Genomic DNA, 23,189 nt, shown 5'->3' on the forward strand with positions numbered 1-23,189 from the left:
TGATATGTTATGATGATACGATATGTTTGGGGATTGTACGGAGATGTGAAACCTTCTGAAGTATGATGTGTTGTGGCGCCAGCGTCGGAGTGGCGGCCACGTTCCTGAGCCCTATGCATGATTTTTTATTTGCATGATATATATATATATATATATATATATATATATATATATATATATATTTTCAGCACAGGTTATACTAATTCTGTATCCACATTCTGTACTCCTCACTTCGGTTATGATTCAGATTTCTGTATTTCATGCTTTGCATACTCAGTACATATTTCGTACTGACCCCCTTTCCTCGGGGGCTGCGTTTCATGCCCGCAGGTACGAACGTTCGTTTTGGTGATCCTACAGTATAGGATACATATTCTGCCACTTGGATTACTCCTTTTGATCCGGAGCTCATATTTTTGGTACATATCTTCTGTTATACATATTCTGTATATATATGACTATTTGGGTACGGCGGGGCCCTATCCCGTCATATGTTCTGTCATGATTTGTAGAGGCCTGTAGTCATATATGTGGGTCATGAGTCATGTTTGTTCGTTTGTGATTATGATCTGCGTCTTAATGCGGTCCCGTTTGCTATTATTGCCAAAACGGCCCATATGTCTGTATATGTTTCTATATCTGGGTGATGTGTATTCCGCCAGCCTATAGGATTTGATATGATATTTCTGTACGGGCGACCGCTTAAGATGATATTTGTTTTCAGTATCTGTTTAAAATAACGTATGTTAAGTTTGAATCAATCTCTGATATGACGATGTGGTATGTAAGTCTGTTTGGGTGTCCAAATAGGGCACCAGTCGTGGCCCACGGGGCTGGGTCATGACACAAGTGGGCCCCACCCAATTTTTTTTTTTAAAAAGAAAATAAATGATAAATATAAAATCATCAAATCATGCCACATAAGGGGGGCACGTGTGGGGGCTTGGGAGCCTCACATATTAGTTATCAAATGATTCACTAAGTATCATTCATGATAGATGAACAAGAACAAAGCAAAAGAAAGAGAATAAAAAAAAAAAAAAACTCTCGGCCATGAACGTTTTGGCCGAGAATTGAGAAAGTGAAGAAGATAAATGGAGATTTGCAATTGTTATACACGTCCAAGGATTCCAACGTGAATTGATTCTTGGAGTCGAGTTGATTAAGGTAAGATTTGATCTCTTTTTATACACATTTTGGAGGCAATCTAAACTTGTATAAATTTGTAGATATGTGATGAATATAAGAAGTTTTAGATGTGGGTGTTGGAATATAAATTGAGCCGTGTAGGGGGCTGTTCTGATTAGGCATGGAAAATTTATTTTAAGTCGCATTATAGTTGTTGTTATCATGGATTATATGGTGAAAGAATTAGAAAGTTAAAGTTGAAGTTGTGTTGATATGAACATATAGTCATCCTTATTGAATTGAAAGAATTGAAGATATGGTTATGTCTATATGTTTTTGTTGGTATTTCTGTGTCAATAGGAGAACAATTGGAAATTTGGGATAGGCGAATATATAGGGGAAGTGCTGCCAGATTTTCGCTAAATCTTTAGATAATAGAAAACCCTAAATGAGAATATGTAAGCTGAAATATAGGTTCTATAAGAAACGGGCTATGGATTTGTGGACTAGAAAATATAGTTACTAACGATAACGTTACTTTTATATAAATAGGCTAAAAGAGCGACGAGGCAAAATGGATTCACGAATAGTCGCTGACAGGTATGTAAAGCCTATCCTTTCTTTCTTTTGGCATGTCCTAGACGTAAGTGATGAATGGAATGAGCTTTGGGGTAATTCCATTCATAAGTTTCGAATATGATTCATGATCCTTATTCACTTCTTGATGTTAAAGCTTTTTAAAGTAGTAAGCTACTGCCGTCGAGCTTTCTATATGCTGGATAGTATACGTATGTACAAGTTTCTATTCCTAAAGGCTCTATAAGGACTAATGTCCTTAACTTTCATAAGTTGTCTCGTATTGATTTGATACATGTTTATGATCCCTGAGACTTTATTTGATATAGTTCATAATGATATTCAAGGAGCACTGAATATGACTATCATCCTGATACTCGAGCGTTGATTAGTCTACTTATTTATTGAGTCTCAAAAGATGATTTATATGCATATGATTACTCACTACTCTGCTCGTGCATGCTGTTGTTACATTTTCAACGAGTCCCGGGCCGGGTATGTTAACGTGCACAGTATCACTGCATTATTCACCGAGTCCCTTACTAAAGGGCCGGGTACGGTATATGATGATATGATTATGACGCCGAGTCCCATGATGGGCCGGGTACGGCATGCATGTACACGACTTTATTCAACGAGTCCCTTACTAGAGGGCCGGGTACGGTATATGTATATGATGATATGACGACATATGATGACTTTATTCACCGAGTCCCTCACTAGAGGGCCGGGTACGGTATATATATGTATATGATGATATGATTATGGCACCGAGTCCCATAATGGGTCGGGTACGGTATATGATAATGATGTGTACGATTTGGTTTCGTAAGGCACAGGTACAGTGATTTCTTGATTATCATACTTGTCTCCTGGAATCTCTATTTCAGTTATGATTCTTTTTACTGTATTTCATGCTTTATATACTCAGTACATATTTCGTACTGACCCCCTTTTCCTCGGGGGGTTGCGTTTCATGCCCGCAGGTACAGATAGCCGGTTGGTAACCCCTCAGCATAGGACTCCTACTCAGCTGTTTTGGGAGTGCTCCGTTGTTCCGGAGCCCAGATTTTTGGTACAGAACCTTTTGTTGTATATATGTGTTTTGTCCAGGGGTACGGTGGGGCCCTGTCCCGTCATATGCTACTGTTGCTACTCTTAGAGGTCTGTAGACATGTGTGGGGATTATATGTATATATGTTGTCCAGCGGTGTTAGTATGACTTATGTTTTGGGACGTTCCCAATCGTAGTGGCAGCCTCGTCGGCTTGCGTATATATATATATGTTTTGGGATGTGTATGTAGTGGCAGCCTTGCCGGCTTGCGTATATATATATAGATGGGACGTTCCCACATGCTATGACAGCTTTGTCGACTTATATACTGTGTCATCTGTTGATAGTTGTGACTCCTCAGGAGACAGGTTGCTTAATATATATACATATTTGTGCGACAGTTCTGAGACTATGTGTTGGTCCTATGGGTTCCATATTATGTTTGGTTGTGGATTGATCATATAGCTATCAGGGGTGTATACGAGTGTCCAGCTCGGGCACTAGTCACGGCCTACGAGGTTGGGTCATGACATCACACCATAAACAGGACTCTACTGGACACGACTTTGCAGACAACCCCTAGGACGAACTGCTCTGATACCAATCTGTCACACCCCAGTCCTGATAGGGCATGATGGGCACCCGACCCTTTACTTAGAGCCGAGCGAACCCGCTGGTTCTCGTTATATTCATAATCTCACTGGACTCTTAAACCACGAAATGAAATGCATAATGAAATCTTTTCAAAAACATTCTTTTCGTCTTTCTCAAATCAAGTAAAAATCTGTAATCATATGAAATTTGTAACATAATGCATAATGATACATCGTCTTGCAGAGCCGCTTGCAAGACTTACATGCTATATACGTGACTCTGTCTGCAAAGTATCTAACATAAATCAATATACCATAACATAGATATTCTGACGCGGCAACACTCCGGAAGGAAATGGAGCTCACCAATGCAGCAGATAGCCTGGGAACATCCTATAGCCAATGTCTTCTCATAATCTGTATACACATGCGTGGCATGAAAAGCAGCGCCCCCAGGCAAAGGGACGTTAGTACGAACAATGTACCGAGTATGTAAGGCAGAACTGAAAAAATATATCTCGACTCAGATGATAAAAGAGTAACAGACTCAACCTGTACCTGTAACCAACTCTGATAAACATATACGTGCATATGAACTTTTGATGCAGCATGAGTATGTGTGTGTGTATATATATATATATATATATATAATGCATGCCTTCACCCTGCTCGCAGCCCCTTCAGGCATAATAGTCCCTTCGGGCATCATAATCATCGTATACTAGCTGATCAGGTGGGTTGCGTATATAACACCATATCCCTTTTCCCTTCCCCATGAAATGATATCGTGCATGTATGTAAATATGAAAATGCATGAGAATCTTTGAAAACCATCAAAAGACTCCCTTCGGAGCAACCTTTATTTCAAAACGGGAACTTCTTCCCTTTTCTTAAAAATTGCTCACTTTTTGTTTTCCCCACTCTCTCTCTTCAATTTTTCGAATTTTCCAGAAAAATGTGGGTGAAAAAAAGGGGTCCTTACCCTTTTTATAAGGGTCAAATTCGGGTCGGTTTCACTGTAGCAGCACCGTAGCATGTCGGTACTGTAGCAGTACTGTAGCACGTGTTTCTGCTCTGTCAGCTGAACTTGTAACATCGATAATTCTCTACTCCGAAGTCCAATTGATGAGCGGTTTGTTGCGTTGGAAACTAGACCCGACGAAATTCAGTTTAGGATTTTGTTTCACCTTAAAACACTTCATATGCTAAGAGATATATGTCCCCCAAGTTGGACCAAAATTTGCACACAAAACATTACCCATCCTTTCTGCGAAGTCGTACTACTTCATTTCTTCCACTCATTTCCTTATAAAACCTTCCGGTATATCTTATATACATCCTTCACTTATTAAATATACTTGATAATTCTTGCTCCTTATATTCCAAAGTAGTTTTACTTAAACCTAACTCAACGTACTTATGTTTCAAATTTGGTGGAAATACAACCGGAAATTCATTCACTACCGGAACGGATTGGAAAGTTGGCGACTTTGCTTCAGTGTCATGATGTCACGACCCGGCTAGGGGGCCGCGACGAGCACCCGGTGTTACCCCACCCGGGCACCCCCTTATCGTACATAACATAACATCTAGGTGAACCATAAGTCAATTCGTGCTTTTCTTATCGTTAATCATATTGATCCCATTAGACGACCATCATAATTTAACATATCATAGGCATCTATGCCAAATCATAAGTACAAGGCCGACGAGGCCAACAAAAGATATACAAAACATGGGTCGACATGGCCGAACATCTCTACCCACATACACATGACTACGAGCCTCTAAGAGTATGACATATCGTTTGAGCGGGACAGGACCCCGCTATGCCCATAATTATGTACACAAAAGAATGAGTACCCAAAAGCTATGGCTCCTGGAGGAAATAGAGCTCTGCTATGCAATCTCTGGATAAGCAGCTATGGATCAAGCCTGTCTCCCTGTGCACCTGCGGGCATGACGCAGCGTTCACAACAAAAGGACGTCAGTACGAAGAATGTACTGAGTATGTAAAGCATGATCAACATCGATGTATAAGCATAATGAACAACGTATGAAATAGCATAGAAGGGGAGACAATAATATCATCGTCATAGTACTTACCTGCCTTTCGTAGGACTTTCCATTTTTCATACGTACTAGTACACCTACGTCATCGTCCGTATTCCATAGTAGTACTCGTACCATACTTGTGCTCATATTCGTATACATGTCCTTATTCGTATTCTTATACATAGTCTTATCACATTCATATTCATATTATATACATAGTCATTTCATATACATGGCATTTACATAGCATACCCGACCTCATAGGATCGGTGTTTCATACATACTTGGCCAACCAAGGCTCAAGATCATACATACCTGGCCCTACCAAGGTGTCAGGGTTATCCGTACCATCTGCAGAGGTGTGCGCGCGTTTCGTAATCGTATACACACTTTATACATAATCATATACATATAGTCTTACCCGACATCATAAGCTCGGGGTCTTATCATAGCCCTTCATAGGCATACATATACATATATCATAGCTCGTAAGCATCTCTAATCTCATTTTACTCTCATCATCATTACTATCCTCATCATTATCGTTACATCTACATTATAGACTTACTCGTCATATGAGGAACATAGTATAATCATAGTACATATCAAGGGTCGTGAGCTTATGAGCTCGGAAAGTCAACCATGTGAAGACAACATACTCATATAGAGGAATTAGGAATTTGGCCAAGAACCATGCCTTAGGAAAGAAGGGTTAGCCTCACATACCTTTCCATCGAACTATTCTACACTTGCACATTCCCTTTCAATGTTAGCGTTTATACCTTCATTAATATCATAACAATGGCCATTAGTCATTCACATCATCCACATTATCTAGATTTCTCAATTTGCTTCTAATTCTCCCATATTTATGGTCATGACCTCCAACTTCGTCCATTCGTCTAAAGTGTCGAGTTCATGATCTTAGTACCATTTATAATACATTCATATCGTAACACAACAACATTCATAATTCAATTCAAACTATTCCTCAAAATGTCACTATTCACCACTCATGACCTAGTTGACCACATTTTCTACAATCCATGTATTTTAATTCTCCAATACCTTAAACATTATGTAAAAATCATGAATCTTACCTTAGAAGTTGTAGGAACAAGCTTTGGTTGATAATACCCCACTTTGAACCAAACCCTAGTTTTTCTCCATTTGGATTTCTTGACTTGGATGATCCTTGATGATTCCCTTATCCTTGATTCACTTGTCTTAATGTTATTGATGGCTTATAATCCTTGAAAACTCATATAATAAATGTAGAGAGAAGTTTGAGAGAGAAGTGGTGTAATGTTGTAATGAAATAAAACAAGTGTTGCTCCCTTTATTTAATGACTTGTGAAATCTGTGCTGGGTGAACAGTGGTCGTCCATGGAGGTTTACGGACCGTATTCCACTATACGGCTCGTCCTCCATGGGCGTATTTAGCCATTTCCAGAACCAGAAGCTGGGTTGCCTTCATGGTGGTTTACGACCATGGTTTACGGGCCGTAAATCACTTTACGATCCGTCCACCAGGTCGTATTTAACCATTTCCTCGGCGGGCAGAAAGTCGAAGCCTGGCATGGCAGTTTACGACTGCTAGTTTACGGACCGTATTGCACTGGGTGAACAGTGGTCGTCCCATATTTCTTAAACTTCTCATTTTAATCACCCCCGTCCATGCACATGCATTGCTCACCTTGTATCTCATCTTAACTTAGCCAACTTCTTCGTCTCACATCGGATAATTTTGAAATCTCGCCTAAGGTTATCAAGGTCGTTTCTTGCTCATAGACATCATGCACTCATATTCATCACTAGTTTATCCACTTGCGTACCAACGGAATATTTTCCGAGGTGTAACACATGAACTCTAACTAGATGATAAATATAGCCCTTGGATATCACCTTTCTTGCCTTAAGGTAGGAAATAAACCTACCCTTTGGAGATGCTGCATTACCCTTCCATTCAAGCACGGGCTCTCCCGGAAATTGCAATCAGAATACTTTCAATCGGCAATCAACATTAGCATAACATGATGCCAACCAATCCATACCCATAATCACATCAAAATCTAACATTTCCAGCTCAATCAAATCAGCTTTGGTCTGGCGGTCACATATCACAAGTACACAATTTTTATACATTTATCTAGCTATCACGGGATCACCAACCGGAGTAGATACCTCAAAAGGTTTGATTGGCTCAGGTTTCACCCCAATACAACCAGCAACATATGGAGAATATAAGAGAATGTAGAACCCAGATCTATCAATGCATACACATCACGGGAGAATTTAGACAATATACTTGTAACCACATCAGGGGAGGACTCGAGATCCTGTCGTCCGGCTAAAGCATATACGCGGGGCTGAGTGGCACCTGAAGTAGATGCTACCCCTCTGCCTCTACCTCGACCTGCTAACATCTGGCGAGCCTGCCCTACCGGGCGCACTGAAGAAGAACTAGCTGCTGAACCTGTGGGCTGAACCCCACCTCTACCATACCGCGAGGGACAATCTCGCATCAAATGCCCAGTCTGTCCACAAGCATAACAAGCATCTGTGTCCTGGCGACATGGCCCTGAGTGTAATTTTCGGCACCGGCTACATCGGGGAACTGGTGGTCTCCTCTGCCTATAATCACCCCCAAACTGAGAACCCGAAGCTCTCGAACTCTGACCCTGTCCTTTAGGAAAAGAGCGATCAAATCTCCTATCTACAAATGGTTGAGGCGCACTAGTCACTGACTGGCCTAAATGTCGGGAATAAGTCTGCCTCGATCCCCCTCTATAGTCGCTACCTGTCCCCATAGATTTGGCCCTCTTTCTTTGCCTTCTATCAATATCACGATCACTCATTTGTGGTTGTTATCGTCCCTTTAAGTTCTGGGCATGGGCTTGTATTCGAGAAATATCCATCCCTTCTTGCAATGAAGCTGTCAAGCAATCTTTGAACAAATGTGGCCACAAACCACTCACAAATCTGTGTACCTGATCTCCCATGTCGGCCACCATAGTTGAGGTATATCTAGCCAAAGAATTAAATTGCATGCTATACTCCCGGGCACTCATATTTCTTTGCTTTAGATTCAAGAACCTATCTGCTCTAGCTCGGTGGACCTCGGGTGGAAAATAATGGCGGATAAAAGCATCTACAAATTCTTGCCACACGGGAGGAGGCGCATTCTCTTTTCTCGATGCTATCCAATTGTTATACCACAATACCGCCACATCTCGGAGTCTATACGATGACAACTCCACGGATTTAGTCTCGGAGGCATGAATAATTTTCAATGTCCTCAACATCTCATCTATGAAACCTTGCGGGTCTTCATCCGGCTTCGACCCGAACAACACCAGAGGATTCAAACTCATAAAGTCACGGGCTCGGGTACAAGCTGACCGATCACTTGGGCCCGCATTCTACCATTGTGCCTGAGCGGCAACCAACTGTGTCGATAAGTGAATGGCCTCGGTCACTCGTTGACCCGAAGCACCCGGTGGAGGAATTAGAGCTGGAGCTCCTCCTTGTTCTTCCACATTAGGCGGGGTGGAGGAAGTATTAGATAGGGCCTCATTATGTGACTCGCCCTCTTCTATATTCATCGGAGGCTCTCTTTCTACCCATTTTTTTGTCGTAGTCTTGCCCTTCTGGGCGGCTGTAGCTTTTCCCTTTGGCAGCATTTCTGAAATCATACCACACTATTAGGAGGGGAAAATCTTATAAGACAGCTCTATCGCACGATCTCTTAAGAAGAAAGATGGTAATTTTTCCAAAATGCCCTGTAGCCTCATATTTATTAGCGTGGCGCGCAACACACCATAAACAAGACACGGCTCGTAGACACTACCTAGGACTGAACCGTTCTGATACAACTTTTGTCACGACCCAGCTAGGGGCCGCGATGGGTACCCGGGGCTAACCACCGGGCACCGCTCGTTCTATTACTCATTATACTCATTCAACGTTACCTTATCAATTTCACACCTAAATTATAAGAAAATCACCTTTCATTTTGAAAACATAAATTCTTTATATATATATATATATAAGCCTTTCGGGCATCAGAATGACATATATGTATAGTAGCAATCTCGTGAGACCATATAACCCACACTGCATATCTACGAGCCTCTACTAGAGTACTAGACAAATGGACGGGACAAGACTCCGTCGTGCCCAACATATACAAATGTACATAAAAGAATAATCAAGCACCTCCGGATCAAAGGAGTGCTTTCAATCAGCTAACCGCTCCTACGAGTCTGGATCGAGCTCACCTCTGTGTCTACCTGTGGGCACGGACACAGCGTCCAAAGAAAACGGACGTCAGTACGAACATTGTACTGAGTATGTAAAACAAGAATTAAATAAATATAATAGAGGATCATGAGCCATAAGGGAAAGTTGTAACCTGTATGAGTTTCATAAGAAAATACATTTCGTACATATATCATATTTTACATAATCATGGTACATATGTCATCACATCACCTATATAATCACATCATAATCCTCATCGTTAACACGCGTCCGGGTAACTACCATATGCCGCCCACTAGTGGTGATCATGCGCGGCCCTCTAGGATCGATGTAAACATAGGAGCCCGCCTTAGCGGTGACATGCCCGGCCATTTAGGCACGGTGGAATCGTATCGTCATGTAATCAATCATAACCCATCATTAATACACATCTCATGAACATATCATAATCTTATCATAGCTTGATATTTTCATACATAACATAGGCATATTATAAGCTAGCATTATTGATCATCTTATAGACATACCATGACTTAGCATCATTTCACATTTATCATTAAAAGCTTACATTAGACTTTGAAGGCGACTATGGCTATGTCGGGGTGACGTAAGGCCGTGAACCCCCGATTATATTATGAACATTTATGAGTATCCTGCCTCACCTCAAAGGAAATAGTATATAAGGTTAGTGTTAACAATAATGACATCATTAACGTTATAGGAGCATCATATCATGAACTCTAGAATCTCTATACTTTAACTCATCATCATCATTATCATGCTCGTATGTAGTTTGATATATTTACGGACTCATAAGCTCCATCATATAGGAGGGTCATGGATAAACTTGGAAGATCCATGCCCTTGAAGGAAGGGATTAGCCTTACATACCTTTGTTGTTTAACTAGTTTATCGCTTGCTTATTCTCCTTTAATGCACACATTCTACCTTCAAGTGAATTCGTATCGACATTAGCTAACAATTATAAGAACGGAATTACTAACGCTAGAGAAAATTGGGCAGCATTTCATTTGTTTATACTATTTTTCCCATGTTCTATATCCACTCCCAAACGCTCACAACAACATTCACAATATTGCAAACAACAATCATCATTTTTCTACATTTACCACAATTCACCATTTCTCTTCAATTTCCCCACAATTTATGGTTATAACTCATTATCACGTTTTCTCATATATAATTCTTACTCCATGGTATAAATTTCATTTATAACATAGTCACAATCACAACATACCAACATTCATGATTCACCCCAACCACTATTAAAAAATGACACTATTCACTCATTTATGACCCATTTTCTATGTCTTTCTACAATTCAAGTATCTTAGCCTTCCAATACCATAAACAACATGGTATGGTCATGAAACTTACCTTAGATAGTGTAGAAACAAGCCTTGAATGGAAATACTCTTCTAGCACCCAATCCATATTTCACTTCTCTTGGGATTTCCTGGCTTGGATGACTTTCACTAGGTTTCATACACTTGTTTTCATGGATTGAAGTAGTTGATCATGGATTTCCTTTGATTTTCTTGTGGATGAATGTTAGAGAGTGTTCTAGAGGTTTCTTAACTTGTGGAGTGAAAAATGAAATGAAAATTAAATGAGAGAGGTCCCTTATATTAAATCACAATCTATCCCGACCAACATATACGGACCAACATACGGTCCGTACATTTTATACGGACCGTATGTATGTACGTATGTTTGGTCCAGAGAGTGGTGTCCCTCCTGGCTAATTATACGGCCTCACATACGGCCAGTATAATTTATACAGTCCGTATGTTTGGCCGTATAGTTCCCAGTTGTTCCATTTTTGTTCTCGTCGACTAGTTTGATCTCCGATCCTTATGGAACCTCCATGACACTTGTTTAACACCTCAATACCAATCTAAGGGATGTCATTACTCATCTCTAAGACATCATTATGCCATCATTAACCTGTCGTGTGTAATTCCTACCCGACTCATAACATATCCTTTATTTCCCTTGCCAAACTTCTTCCTTTTAGTCAAATGTCTTTGAATCTTGATTAAGATCATCAAATGGTATTTCTTACTTATCGAATTTACCGTATACGTCGTGCCCCTCGCTAGCCTATTCACTGTACATTAACGGGGAATTTTCCAAAGTGTAACAGATCTTCAACACACTTGCGGAGCATTGAAACATGGAAAACTGGATGGATTAACTAAAGTTCTAGAGGCAAGTCCAATTCATAAGCTACTTGACCCACCTTGCGGATAATCTTATAGGGTCCAATGTATCTAGGACTTAACTTTCCTTTCTTACCAAATCTCATCACTCCTTTCATTGGTGACACCTTTAAGACTACCCAATCATCAACTTGAAATTCTAGGTCTCGCCGGCAGTTATCCGCATAAGATTTTTGGCGACTTTGGGCTGTCAACAATCGATCTCGGATCACCTTGAATTTTTCTACTGCTTGTTGAATAAACGCAGGGCCTATTAGCTGTACTTCTCCTATTTCAAACCATCCAATTGGAGACCTACACTTCCTTCCATATAAAGCTTTATACGGAGCCATTTGGATATTGAAATGGTAGCTATTGTTGTATGCAAACTCGATTAGAGGTAAGTGGTCATCCCAACTACCACCAAAATCTGGAACACATGCTCTTAGAATATCCTCCATTTTATGAATGGTACGTTCGGCTTGCCCATCAGTCTTTGGATAAAAGGTCGTGCTAAGCTTTACTATAGTACCTAGACCTTCTTGGAAATATTTTTAGAACTTGGCTGTAAATTGCGCTCCTCTATCAGTGATAATAGATATCGTAATACCATGGAGTCGCACAATCTCCTTGAGATACAACCTTGCATAATCTTCTGCTGAGTATGTGGTTCTAACAGGAAGAAAATGAGCTGCTTTCGTCAATCTATCCACAATTACCCATATAGAATCATACTTGCTTCGGGAACGAGGTAATCCCATAATAAAATCCATATTGATCACTTCCCATTTCCAAGTAGGGATTTCCATTGTCTGCAATAACCATCCTGGCTTTTGATGTTCACTTTTCACTTGCTGGCAATTTGGACATCGGGCTACATATTCTGCTATGTCTTTCTTCATGCCATCCCACCAACATATTATGTTGAGATCATGATACATCTTCATTGAACCTAGGTGAATAGAATACCGAGAATAATGAGCTTCTTCGAGGATTTGATGACGTAATTCTGCAACATTCGGAACACATAGTCTGCCTCGGTATCTAAGAATTCTATCCATAGAAGTTTCAAATGGAGACTTTTCTTTTTCATGAAATGTGTCTCTATAATAGCTCAACTGAGAATCTTCATATTGAAGTTCTTTTACTTCCATATTCAGGGACGAAACTGTGGGATTATTAATACCAGTTCCTGCACTACCTGAATCAATTAAACGTAGTCCAAGATTAGCTAGTTGGTGGAGCTCATGAAGTAATTCTTTCTTTTCCGAAAGAACTTCACATCGGCTGCCTATCGATCGGCGGCTAAGTGCATCAACTACTACATTTTCCTTTCCGGGGTGGTATAAAATACTCACATCATAATCTTTCAATAATTCTAACCACCGCCTCTGCCGCAGATTTAACTCCTTCTGTTTGAAAATGTATTGAAGACTCTTGTGATCTGTATAAATATCGACATGTACACCATACAAGTAGTGTCTCCACATCTTTAATGCATGAATAACTGCAGCCAATTCGAGATCATGAGTTGGGTAGTTCTTTTCATGTTTCCGTAGCTGTCTCGAAGCATAAGCGATGACTTTACCGTGATGCATTAACACATATCCTAACCCAACACCGGAAGCATCACAATATACAACATAACCATCTGGCCCTTCTGGGAGTGTCAAGACAGGGGCTGTGGTTAATCTGTCCTTCAACTCTTGGAAGTTGCGTTCACAAGCATCATTCCACTGGAATTTAACTGACTTTTGGGTTAGCTTCGTCAATGGGGCTGAAATAGAGGAAAATCCTTCTACGGACCTTCTATAGTAACCTGCCAATCCCAGAAAACTATGGACTTCTGTAGGCATCATAGGCATTGGCCAAGTCTTCCCAACTTCAGTTTTCTGAGTATTAAGTCGAATGCCATCATCTGAAATAACATGACCCAAAAATGTCATAGAATTCAGCCAAAACTCGCACTTTGAGAATTTTGCATACAATTCTCGAGTTCGAAGAATTCCTAGAACAATACGTAAATGGTCTGCATGTTCTGATTCTATGCGAGAGTAGACCAGAATATCGTCGTTGAGTACTATTACGAATAAATCCAAGAGAGGCTTGAATACGTTATTCATCAAATTCATGAACACTGTCGGAGTGTTAGTTAACCCAAATGACATCACCTGGAATTCATAATGGTCATATCTCGTTCTAAGAGCTGTTTTGGGAATATCTTCTTCTTTAACTCTTACTTGGTGATAACCTGACCTCAAGTCTATTTTGGAAAACCACTTGCCACCCTGTAGTTGATCAAATAAATCATCAATTCTCGGAAGAGGATATTTGTTATTTATCGTCACCTTATTCAATTGCCTATAATCGATGCACATTCGTAGGGAGCCATCTTTATTTCTTACAAATAGGACAGGTGCTCCCCACGGTGATGAACTGGGTCTAATAAACCCCTTCTCAAGCAAATCTTTCAACTGTGCCTTTAATTCTTTCAATTCTGCCGGAGCCATTCGGTAAGGAGGAATAGAAATAGGCTTGGTATCCGGCAACACATCAATAACAAAATCAATCTGTCTTTCCGGGGAAGGCCTGGAAGTTCATCTGGAAACACATCCAGAAATTCATTCACTACCAGAACGGATTGGAGAGTTGGCGACCTTGCTTCAGTATCCTGAACTCGAACTAAGTGATAAATATAGCCTTTTGCTATCATCTTTCTTACCTTAAGGTAGGAAATAAACCTACCTCTTGGAGATGTTGTTTTACCCTTCCATTCAAGCACGGGCCCTCCCGGAAATTGAAATCGAACTACTTTCATTCGCCAGTCAACATTAGCATAACATGAGGCCAGCCAATCCATACCCACAATCGCATCGAAATATAACATCTCCAGCTCAACTAAATCAGCTTTAGTCTGGCGGTCGCATATCACAATTACACAATTTTTGTACACTTGTCTAGCTATGACGGGATCACCAACCGGAGTAGCTACCTCAAAAGGTTTAATTGGGTCGTGTTTCACCCCAATAGGACCAGCAACATACGGAGTAATATAAGAGAGGGTAGAACTGTCACGACCCAACCCGTAGGTCGTGACTAGTGTCCGTGCTGGACACCCAAATGTACCCAAACCTCATACCAGTATTTTAGCAGAAATTATCAATATAACAATTAGTAAGCGATACTAAATAGTGCAGGGGAACAGATATAGCACGTGGAAGCCGATAAGGCCATCACGGATCATAATAACTCAAAACATATACAGAACCCACACAGATATATCTACAGACCTCTACAAAGCATAGCATAGACATAAGACGGGACAGGGCCCCATCATACCCCTGAATAGCGTACATATATACAATAGTGACAGACTGTACCAAAAGATAGGCTCCGAATAAAAGAGCGCTCCAAATGGCAGAAAAAATATCCTAGACGGACGGATCAGCAAACCTGTCATCGGTACCTGGGCGGCATGAAAACGCAGCCCCCGAAGAAAGGGGGTCAGTACGAAATTTGTACTGAATATGTAAAGCCTGACTTAAAAAAACCAAATCATAACTGGTACAGAACGTACAGAAAGCGAACAGAAAATAGAAAGTATCAAATACAAATTTTCAAAACATGCAGAGTGTGTACAGAAACATATGTCATATCAAATCCGGCCCCTGCCAAGGGACTCGGCAGACAGAACGTGGCCACCCTCCCGACGCTGGTGCCACACCACAGAAGAATCAGAATACGGGCATAACCCCGTAACGTAATATGTCATATCAGATGGCCATAGCAAATCATATCAGAACAAGCGTACATGGCACAGCATACTCCACAAACCCATGTACGCGTATACCTGCCCACTCACATCGAGGCACGGCGAACAATGCAGAGGGTCACGCTTGACAACATATCCTGCCCCGGGCTCAGTGTGGGAAACATTGGGGCATCCACGAATAGAGTAGTGAGAAACTAAATGCAGTTAAAATATCATAAATATTTTCAGAGACTCGATGAGGCATATTAATGACAAACAAATCCAATGAAGTCAGACGGAGTCATAATACGTGGGGTTCGGATGTCATAAAGAATTACAGAAGCATAATCTTTCTGAAATCGTTCCGAGTGCCAAAACAATTTATAAGACTTAATGGAATATTTAAAACAGTTTTTGTTTAGTAATTAAAAGAGTAGTTAGGACATTTCTTTCAAAAACTGCTCGAAAACAAGCCTTAAGTACAATAAGGGTAAAACCGGGAATAGTGGGCCCACCTCGGGACAAGCAAGGCGGTGGGCTCAAATTACGCATTTTTATGCTTATGAGGTCACCTAGAAAGACTCTAGGGCATTCCGTAGTTTTCTAGACCATTTGGGGAAAATATGCATAATTCTCCAAAAAGGACTCTTAAGGTGTTCAATTCCATTGAATGAAAATGCGACAAGTTCAATCGCGGATTTCGATGAACAGAATAATCCCCGAGGCGTAAATCCAATCCTAGTACATCTAGGACATGCCAAGAGAAGAATCGGGATAGCTTTACATACCTTTTGAGCTTTTTATACCTTTCCAAACTCAGTTCCCGTTTCGTCAGAAATCTGCAAATGGTCACATTTACCAATTGTAAATTATGGATTCTACGAATTCACTTAAGTTCACATTTGTCTACCGAAATTTCGGCAGCACCTCCCCTATACATATAGCACCCCCGAGAATTCAACTCGGCCAAAACAATCAACAAAAACCCAATAACAATACCAACAACAACAACGCTCACAATATAACACAATATAACATAACTAGTTCTACCTTGCGACATACTACGATAACTTCCATTCCGACTTCACACTTCCAAACCAAGTTCAATGTTTTCATATTCATCATTAATCAAGATCATCACCATATAGTTTAGAAGCATTTCATATCATTTCCTCAAAATATTCATACGATATACATAATATACAACTTTCCGCTAAGGTCATAATTCATTCAAAACTTCTAATCTTTGGCATACATATTCATAACACGATTCCATCTTCCAAATCTATCCATGATCATCATAATTTGCAACCTAACAACTTCGTTTTTCATAATGTCATAAAATTGTACTAAGCGACATAAGTTTCTACATTCCGTTTCAATACAAACTTACGTCATTTTATCTTCATTTACATGCAAGGATTCCTAGAACTCAACTAACACACCAAATAAAATTAATTCATTGCCATCTTCCCAACACCATACCACACGGCCAACTTCTATATTCCAACTCCCACCAAATTTATTTAACTTTCCTTTCCAATGTGAATTCCACCATAAACATAACTAGAATACAACATAATTTTAACTCACCATATATATACAACAATAGGCATACACGGCTAGACACTATATCCCAAACCCACTTTGAAATCTTCCATATTTCTATACTTTCAACTCATTTCTACATACTACAACACAAACAAGACTTCACAACACAATAAAAAGGAATGAATCCTTACCTTTTTCTCTAGTCTTCTTCACTTGGGTATATGATCAAATTGATGAACCAATGGCTCCTTCCTCCAAAACAACTACACCACGTTGCAAAGGGACCTTGAATTAGTAGGAATTCAACAAGAAACTAATTTTTGAAGAAAGATTTTTTATGGTAAATTTTCTATGGCCAAACCCGAAATGGGTTCCTTGTCTTGCTCTTGGTTTTTTTTTTTTTTTCTTCTTTCTCTTGAAACTTCTAATAGATGATAACTAATATAATATGGTCCCTTTATTAACTTGTCACATGACAAAGCACATGACTAATTCATGTGGATCATGGGCCAAAGCTTGGCCGGCCATGCCCCTTAATTTGGGCCTCCATTCCATTAATTTTTTTGAGCCCAATTGGTTGCGGATCTTATTTTGTAATTCCCGAAAATAATTTCCGAAATTCCAACTTTTCCCTTGGGCTTCCCCGACTCTTCCACATTAATATTCTTTCATAAACAACTCATGTGTTGCAAGGAAATCAATTATGACTTTACTTCATACAAGTCAAGATTATTTCTAATTTTTCCAAATGTGCGAAAACACGGGATATAACATCCTCCCCCCCCTTTAGAACATTCGTCCTCGAATGTTAAATTAATCTTATAGGGTCTGAAAATGTTTCGGGGAGTTTCTGTTTATAGCCAGCACATATGGTACACATTCATAATTGAATATAATTAAACAAGGATTTGAGATTACCTGAGGGCATAGGGAACAAATGAGGATATATCTACTTCATCTCCTCTTCGGCCTCCCAGGTCATTTCCTCCCTATTATTGTTCCGCCACAGCACCTTAACAGAGGCTACATCTTTGTTCCGGAGCTTTCTTACCTGGCGGTCCAAAATGGCTACGGGCTGCTCCTCGTAAGATAACTGCTCCGTCACCTGAATGTCATCCGCAGGAAATATTCTGGAGGGATCACCAATGCATTTGCGGAGCATAGATACATGGAATACCGGATGTACCGCTTCCAAATCAGATGACAGATCTAACTCATAGGCGACATTTCCAATTTTCAACACAATCAGATAAGGCCCAATATAACACGGACTAAGCTTACCCTTTCTACCGAACCGCATTACGCCTTTCATAGGCGATACCTTTAGAAATACCCAATCACCAACTTGGAATTCCAAAGGACGACGCCGTTTGTCAGCGTATGATTTCTGTCGACTCTGGGCTACCAATAGTCGCTCCCGGATAAGTTTCACCTTATCAACGGCCTGCTGGATCATATCTGGGCCGATTAACTCTGTCTCACCAATATAAAACCAGCTGATAGGTGACTTGCATTTCCTGCCATACAAAGCCTCGTACGGAGGCATCTGGATGCTGGAATGGTATCTGTTATTATAAGCAAATTCAATCAATGGCAAGTGATCATCCCAGCTACCTCTGAAATCAATAACACAGGCCCGTAACATATCTTCCAGCGTCTGTATTGTGCGCTCGGCCTGTCCGTCACTCTGAGGATGAAATGTTGTGCTCAGACTCGCCTGAGTCCCTAATCCCTCCTGAAAAGACCTCCAGAAGTTCGCTGTGAACTGGGCACCTATGTCAGTGATAATAGATATAGGGACTCCATGAAGTCGCACAATTGCTTTAATATAAAGCTTGGCATAATCCTCAGCGGAATAAGTAGTTCTGACGGGGAGAAAATGGGCAGATTTTGTCAGCCTATCAACAATAACCCAGATGGAATCATACTTCCGTGGAGTGCGAGGCAAACCTGTAATGAAGCCGGAATTTCCATTTCTTGCAACAGTCCACCCGGTTTCTGATGTTCAATTTTGACCTGCTGACAATTTGGGCACTGGGCGACGAACTCTGCGATATCCCGTTTCATACCATCCCACCAGTATAGGCATCTGAGATCATGGTACATCTCCGTAGACCCAGGATGAACAGAATAGCGAGCATAGTGTGCCTCGCTCATAACCTGCTGCCGTAGCCCTGCAATATCAGGTACACACAACCTGCCTCGGTATAATAAGGTCCCGTCTGGTGTAAACTCGAACGGAGTCTTCTCCTTTTCATGGGTTGTGTCTCTGTATCGAGCTAAAACAGGATCTTCATATTGATGCCGCTTGATATCTTCCTTAATAGATGATTCAGAAACCCCTCGGACAGAAATCCGTGTACCGCCAGAATCGGCCAGACGAACCCCAAGATTAGCCAACTGATGAATATCACGTACTAGCTCCCTCCGTTCTGGCTGTAAATCTGCCAAGCTGCCCATAGATTTCTGGCTGAGCGCATCTACAACAACATTAGCCTTGCCCGGATGATACAAAATATCCACATCATAGTCTTTCAAGAGCTCCAGCCACCTCCGCTGCCGCAAATTTAGCTCTTTCTGCTTGAAAATATACTGGAGACTCTTATGATCTGTATAGATATCAACATGAATGCCATATAGATAATGCCTCCATATCTTCAGAGCATGAATCACCGCTGCAAGCTCCAGATCGTGTGTAGGATAATTCTTTTCATGCTTTTTGAGCTGTCGGGAAGCATAAGCTATAACTCTGCCGTGCTGCATCAATACACAGCCTAACCCCACACCAGAAGCATCACAATAAATAACATACCCGTCTGGTCCCTCGGGAAGAGTCAGAACTGGAGCTGTAGTCAGTTTCGCTTTCAGCAACTGGAAGCTTCGTTCACAAGCATCAGTCCACTAGAACTTGGCCCCCTTCTGAGTTAGCCTTGTCAAAGGCGCTGAAATCGAAGCAAAATTTTTCACAAATCTTCTGTAATAGCCTGCTAATCTCAAAAAACTACGTACCTCTGTGGGCGTCGTGGGTCTAGGCCAATTCTTCACGGCCTCAATCTTTTGTGTGTCCACCCGAACACCATCAGCTGCAATAATGTCCCAAGAAGGCCACTGAAGCCAGCCAGAATTCACATTTAGAAAATTTGGCATATAATTTCGGATGTCGAAGCACCCCAAGTACAGTCCTTAAATGATCTGCGTGCTCCTCCTCTGACCAAGAATAAACCAGGATATCATCAATAAATACAATTACTAACATATCCAAGAACGGCCTGAATACCCGGTTCATTAGATCCATGAATACCGCAGGAGCATTAGTTAACCCAAATGACATAACTCTGAATTCATAGTGCCTATATCTGGTCCGGAATGCTGTCTTAGGAATATCGGCCTCTCGTACCCGTACCTGGTGATAGCCTGACCGAAGGTCTATCTTCGAAAAATATCTGGCGCCCTGCAACTGATCAAACAAATCATCAATTCTGGGGAGGGGGTATTTATTCTTTATGGTTACCTTATTTAGCTGTCGATAATCAATACACATACGCAGCGTCCCGTCTTTCTTACGCACAAATAATACCGGGGATCCCCAAGGCGAAGTACTGGGTCTGATGAAGCCTTTTGCTAACAGATCCTTCAACTGCTCTTTCAGTTCTTTCAATTCTGCCGGTGCCATTCTGTACGGGGGAATAGATATCGGCTGAGTATCTGGAAGCAAATCAATAGTAAAATCTATCTCCCGCTCTGGAGGAAGACCTGGAAGCTCATCTGGGAATACATCTGGAAATTCATTAACCACGGGAACTGACTGAAGAGTCGGCGTTTCTGCTTCAAGACTTGTACCCGAACGAGATCATAAATATAACCTTTTCTGATCATTTTCATCGCCTTAAGGTATGAAATAAACTTACCTTTCGGTGATGCTGTATTACCGGCCCATTCTATAACTGGCTCCCCAGGAAACTGGAAACGAACTACCTTATTTTGGCAGTCAACATTAGCATAACAGGAGGCTAGCCAGTCCATACCCATAATAACATCAAATTCAATCATATCTAACTCCACCAGATCTGCCTTAGTGTCTCGGCCACATACAGTTACGGAACAGTCTTTATATACCTGTTTCGCTACAATAAAGTCCCCAATCGGCGTGGCTACCTCAAATGGCTCTATAGGTTCAGACGTTATGCCAATTTTACTAGCAACAAGGGGCGAAATATATGACAAAGTCGAACCTGGATCAATCAATGCATACACAGACCGAGAGAAGACCAATAGTGTACCTGTGACGACATTAGGCGATGCCTCCTGGTCCTGGCGGCTGGCCAAAGCATAAATGCGGTTCGAAGGACCGCTAGTACCAGAACCTCCACCACGGCCTCTGCCGCGACCCGCCGGTGCTGATGTACCCGGCCGCGTAGGGCGCATAGCCACTGACGAAGATGATGACCCGGCGGCTGATCCGGTAGGCTGCGCTGCACCACCCGAACTACCCTTATACGGGCAATCTCTCAAAGAATGGCCCTGACGGCCACAAGAAAAGCATGCACCGGTGGCTCTGTAGCACTCTCCCGGATGGTATCGGCCACAATAAGAACATTGAGGCCTAGGTGGCCTCATCTGACCAGAACCCCTATCTGTTCGCGAACTTGAAGCCCTGGAGCTCTGACCTGCTCCTGAATAACCTGGACTATCAACTCTGCGACCTGTAGGTTGTGAAGGTGTGCTCTGTGCCGGCTGGGATGGGTATCTGCTAGGCTGCTGCGGCTGCTGAGGCTGTCTGCCCCGAAACTCTCCAGAATACCCGGATGATCTGGCCCTCTTGGGCTGTCTCCGATCTTGGCCCCTATCAGGCTGACGCTCCCTATGCCAGTCCTCCATGCCCTAGGCGTGCGCCTGAATCCGGGCAATATCCATGTCGGGCTGAGCAGCCAATACCAAACAACTGTCGACAAAATACCGGTCCAACCCCATAATGTACCTGTGCATCCTGTCAGCCATAGTAGCTACCACAGCAGGTGCATATCGGTCCAATGAGTCGAACTCCATAATGTACTCTCGAACACTGCAGCCCCTATGTCTCAGCAATAAGAATCTGTCAGCCCTGGCCCGCCGAACTCCCGAGGCAGAAAATGGCTAAGAAAAGCTTGAGAAAAATCATCCCAAACTGCTGGGGGAGCGCCGTCACCTCTGGATAACTCCCATGACTCGTACCAATTAGCCGCTACATCATACAACCTGTACGAAGCCAACGTGACTGACTCTGTCGCGGAAGCATTAATCAAATCTAAGGTGCGCCGCATCTTCCTGATAAACTCCTCAGGATCCTCCTCGGGCTTTGTCCCGAAGAACTCTGGAGGGCCACAGGTTAAGAACTCACGAGCTCTCGAACTGTCACGCCTGTCAGCTCGGTCACCTCCCAATCCGTGCCCCTGAACCTGTCCCGCCACAAGTCTGGTCAATAGCTAGACTGCCTCTCTCATAGTCTGATCCTCAGTCCCTGGCCGTGGAGCTGGAGGCTCAGGTACTGGAATTTCGGGCGCTGGCGGTGGAGCCGCCCCTCGACCTGCAGCTGCTGCTGCTCCAATCTCCTCTACGTGTGGCTGTGTGGAAGAGCCCTCTGCCGGGCGCAAAATATCAGGAGCAATATGTGCATGGGCCCTGGTAGTCCTCTGGGCCCGACTAGTCTCTCCCACAGCTGCTGCCTTGGCCTTTTGGGCCGCTGATGCCGTTTTTGGAGGCATAACTGCAATTATAACAATTCATTAGGTAGGAGTCATCCTGATAACACAGCTCTATCGCACGATCTAAGACAGAAAGAAGGGTAGTATCCTAAATGCCCTGTAGCCTCCTGTTTATAGATGTGGTGCACAACACACCGATAAACAAGACTCTACTAGACACGTTCTGTAGATATTCCAAGGACAAACCGCTCTGATACCACTTTTGTCACGACCCAACCCCGTAGGCGGTGACTAGTGTCCGTGCTGGACACCCA

The sequence above is a fragment of the Lycium barbarum genome, chromosome 9, assembly GCF_019175385.1.
Source record: "Lycium barbarum isolate Lr01 chromosome 9, ASM1917538v2, whole genome shotgun sequence".
NCBI lineage: Eukaryota > Viridiplantae > Streptophyta > Magnoliopsida > Solanales > Solanaceae > Lycium > Lycium barbarum.